Here is a 5,020-nt window from a genome sequence, read left to right as displayed (position 1 = left end):
GAGCTGCGCGTAATGACTTCATTCCAAAGAGTAGAGAATTGAAAGAAAAACTTTACAGTGGAGAAACCTATCACTAACTCAGCCTGGTGATCAAAGTCAACATGTTGACTTAAGTCATGTTGATACTATGTACCTTTGATGTGATATGATATGACATGATATGATGGGAATAGTACTTTACTTCTGTTGGCTTCCCCTCAGAAACATTACCAGTGTGTAATCATGAGAAAACATTAGATAAATTCCAATAGAGGTGTATCCTGCAAAATACTTGACTGATGCTTCCGAAAACAATTAAGGTCATCAAAAACAGGGAAAGTCTGAGAAACTGTCACAGCCAAGAACCTACCTAAGGAGACATGATGACTAATGTAATGTGTATCTTGGATGGGATTCTGGAACAGACAAAGGATACTAGGTAAAAAACTAAGGAAATATGAATTAACTATTTTATTTAATAATATTATATCAATATTGGGCTTCCCTGGTTGCTCAGACAGTAAAAAATCTGCCTGCATTGCAGGAGACCAGGTTTGATCCCTGGGTCAGGATATTCCCCAGGAGAAGGGAATAACTACCCACTGCAGTCTTCTTGCCTGGAGAATTCCGTGAAGAGAGGAGCCTGGCAGGCTACCGTCCATAGGGTCACAAGGAATTGGACATGACTGAGCAGCTAACACTTTCACTTTATCAATATTGGTTCATTAATTATAAGAAATGCATCATACTAGTATAAGATGCTAATAACAAGGGAGGCTGGGCGAGGGGGTATAGAAAAAATCTCTATACTATCTTCCCAATTTTTCTGTAAATATAAATCTGTTCTAAAAAATAAAGTCTATTTTGGAAAAAACACTTCCACAATTATAATAGATACATTGATTCTTTCTGGTAGTTTTGTTGATTTTTGCTTAATATAATTCAAAGTTTTATATATATAATGTGTATATATTTAGAAATGTATCCAAATATATATGCATTGAGAACTGTGAACTCTAGTAAGTTTAATATTTTATCATCTTTATCTGATTGTTTTTATGTTTTTGCCTTAAGGTCTGCTTTAATTGATATTAATATAGCTATGCCACTTTGCTCTGTTTGTTACATGCGTTCCCATCTTATTACTTCCAATTTTTCTTTGTCCTTATGCTTTAGGTCCTTTTATCTACTACTGTGGGCAAGAATCCCATAGAAGAAAAGGAGTAGGCCTCATAATCAACAAAAGAGTCCAAAATGCAATATTTGGGTACAACCTCAAAAATGACAGAATGATCTCGGTTCGTTTCCAAGGCAAGTCATTCAGCATCACACTAATCCAAGTCTATGTCCCTACCACTGATGTTGAAGAAGCTGAAGTTATCAGTTCCATGAAGGCCTACCAGACCTTCTAGAACTAACACCAAAAAAAAAAAAAGATGTTCTATTCATCACTGGGGATTGGAATGCAAAAGTAGGAAGTCAAGAGATACCTGGGGTAACAGCAAGTTTGGCCTTGGAGAATGAAATGAAGCAGGGCAAAGGCAAGCTGAATTCTGCCAAGAGAATGCATTGGTCATAGCAAATACCCTTTTTCAACAAGAGACAACCTTACACATGGACATCGCCAAATGGCCAATACTGAAATCAAATTGATTACATTTTTTGTAGGGGAAAATGGAGAAGCTATATACCACCAGAAAAAACACTGACTGTGGCTCAGATCATCAGCTTCTCATAGCAAAATTCAGGCTTAAAATAAAAAAGTGGGGAAAACCACTAGGCCAGCCAGGTATAACTTAAGTCAAATCCCCTATGAATATGCAGTAGAGGTAACAAATAGATTCAAGGGATTAGAACTTGTAAACAGTGTGCCTGAAGAACTAAGGACCTTAATATTACACAGGAGGCAGTGAACCAAAACCATCCCAAAGAAAAAGAAAAGCAAGAAGGCAAAGTGATTATCTGAGGAAGCCTTACAAATTGCTAAAGAAAGAAGAGAGTGAAAAGCAAGGGAGAAAGGAAAAGGTATATCCAACTAAATGCAAATTTCCAAAGAACAGCACAGAGAGACAAGAAGGCCTTCTTCAAGGAACAGTGTGTAAAACTAGAAGAAAACAACAGAAGGGGAAAGGCTAGAGAACTCTTCAGGAAAATTGGCTATATCAAGGGAATTTTTTGCCCAAAGATGGGCACAATAAAGGACATAAACTGTAGAGACCTAGGAGACACTGAAGAGATCAAGAAGAGATGGAAAGAATACATGAAAGAACTGTATAAAAAATATTTAGATAAAAAAAAAAATATTTAGATGGACTAGATGACTATGATGGTGTGATCAGCCACCCAGAGCCAGATATTCTGGAGTGTGAAGTCAAGTGGCCTGAGGAAGCACTGTTATTAATAAAACTAGTGGATGCAATGAAATTCCAGTAGAACTATTCAAAACCCTAAAGGATGATGCCATCAAGGTGTTGCATTAAATATGTCAGCAAATCTGGAAGATTCAGCAGTGGCCACAGGACTGGAAAAGGTTAATCCTCATTCCAATTCCCAAGAAGGATAGTACCAAAGAATGTGCTAACCATCAGACAATTACCCTCATCTCCCATGCCAGTAAGGTCATGCTTAAAATCTTGCATGCTAGACCTCAGTATTATGTGAACTAAGAACTTCCAGATGTCCAAGCTGGATTTAGAAAAGGAAGAAGAACCAGAGATCAAATAGCGTACATTTGCTAAATCATAGAGAAAGTTAGGGGATTCCAAAAAACATCTACCTCTCTTTCATCAGTTATGCCAAAGCCTTTGACCGTGTGGATCATAATAAACTGTAGAAAGCTCTTAAAGAGATGGGAATACCAGACCACCTTACCTCTCTCCTGAGTTACCTGTATGTGGGTCAAGAAGTAAGAGTTAGAACCCTGTGTGGAACAACTGATTGGTTCAAGATTGAGAAAGAAGTACGACAGGGCTTTCTGCTGTCACTCTGTTTATTTAATCTATATGCTGAGCACATCATGAGAAATGCTGGGCTGGATGAGTTACAAGCTGGAATCAAGATAGGTGGGAGAAACATTAACAACCTCAGATATGCAGATGATACCACTCTAATGGCAGAAAGCAAAGAGGAACTAAAGAACATCTTGATGAGGGTGAAGGAGGGGAGTGAAAGAGCCGGCTTAAAACTAATATTAAAAAAAAAAAAGATCATGATAAATATAAAATAAAGGGGGTAAAGGTGGAAGTAGTGACAGATTTCCTCCTCTTGGGCTCTAAAATCACTGCAGATGGTGACTGCAGCCATGAAATCAGAAGACGTTTGCTTCTTGGCAGGAAAGCGTTGACAAACCTAGACAGTGTGTTGAAAAGCAGAGACATTACTCTGCTGACAAAAGTCCATATAGTCAAGGCTATGGTCTTCCCAGTGGCCACGTACAGTTGTGAGAGCTGGACTGTAAAGAAGGCAGAGAGCTGAAGAATTGATGCCTTCGAACTATGGTGCTGAAGAAGACTCATGAGAGTCCCTTGGACAGCAAAGAGATCAACCAGTCAATCTTAAGGGAAATCACCCTGAATACTCATTGGAACAACTGATACTGAAGCTGAAGCTCCAGTATTTTGGTCATCTGATGAGAACAGCTGACTCATTGGAAAAGTCCAATGACTGGGAAAATTGAGGGCAGAAAGAGAAGAGGGAGTCAGAGGATGAGATGGCTGGATGGCATCACCGATGCAATGGACATGAACTTGCGCAAACTTCAGGAGATGGTGAGGGACAGAAAGGCCTGGTGTGCTGCAGTCCCTGGGGCTGCAAAGAGTCGGACACGACTGGGTGACTTAACAACAACAATGTTTTAGGTGTGTCTCTTGTGAACAACGTGTAACTGGGTTTAATTGGGTTTTGCTTGTTTGTTTCTTAATATAGGATGACTAATCCTTTACTTTCACGTGGCTGTAGAAATAGTTGAAATAATTTCTACTCTTATCTTGTGCTTTCACTTTGTCCTGCTACCTGCATGCATGCATGTGTGTGCGCGCACACACACACACACACACACACACACACATCCACCCCTTCTAACAGTGGTGAACTAGAAAAAGTTTAATCACCAGTTCTCTAAGTGTGCTTCTACCATCGACGTTGGTTTATATTTTTGTTTACATTAATAAGAACATCTTCTTTGCTGAGCTAGATAATAGTCTCAAATATTAAAAGAATTTCCTCTGAATATTTTGTGCTATTCCCAAAATAAAGATTGCAGACACAACATACCTTAAAGCTTAACCTGTGTTAACATTTTTCTTCGTCACTATCTTGAGTCTAGATTATCAACAAAACAATTAACCAAGCCCTGATTTGTACTGTTTCCAGATTTCTGAGTGTAATCCCTCCTATCATGGCTCATTTCAAACTACCAACACAATCGCTTCTCGGCCTTTTGGCTAAGATCAAGTGTAGTATCAAACTACCAGCATGACATCACTAATTACAGAGTTTGGAAAAATGAGCAATAGCGAACAGTATTTCCACCAGACAGATAGAATAGACAAGAATAACTTCAAGAGCACAGATAATAGTAAAATGACTATGAAGTGATATATTTTGAGTATTTATACCTCTTTTTAGAAAACTTTGTATATTTAATTGTAAGTTGCCATTTTAATTTCTAATCATAGATATGGTTAACAGCTGATTCACATAATACCTTAAAATTTGCCAATTAACTCTCAGGAATCAGCACAAGATGTCTCCAGCACACCACTTCTTGCCTTCTTTTTGGATTTAATTAAGAGTTTTCCCTCATTGAATTTTTTCCTCTTTTGAAGATATACACTTCACTCATATGCTTTTAGTAGTTGCTCTAAACATTTTAACATTTATATTTAAACTTAAAAGTCTATAGTTAATATCTGTGTCCTCCTCCCAATCAATTCATGAGTCTTGGGATCTTTCAACTCCAGTCACCCTATTTCAGACCATATGTGCTATTATTGTTCTGTATGTTAGATCTACCTCATTGTCTGTAACCCCATGAAGTAGA

The 5,020-nt window shown here is 38.0% G+C and overlaps 1 pseudogene; it reads left to right on the top strand.

The window, feature by feature from the left end:
* The first annotated feature begins 4,401 nt into the window (after nucleotides 1-4,401).
* On the top strand, nucleotides 4,402-4,492 carry LOC136156553 (U2 spliceosomal RNA; annotated as a pseudogene).
* Nucleotides 4,493-5,020: the final 528 nt, after the last annotated feature.

The sequence above is a fragment of the Muntiacus reevesi genome, chromosome 1, assembly GCF_963930625.1.
Source record: "Muntiacus reevesi chromosome 1, mMunRee1.1, whole genome shotgun sequence".
Classification (NCBI taxonomy): domain Eukaryota; kingdom Metazoa; phylum Chordata; class Mammalia; order Artiodactyla; family Cervidae; genus Muntiacus; species Muntiacus reevesi.
Note: the sequence above shows the minus strand (reverse complement) of the source record. Positions and strands in the feature narration are given on the sequence as shown.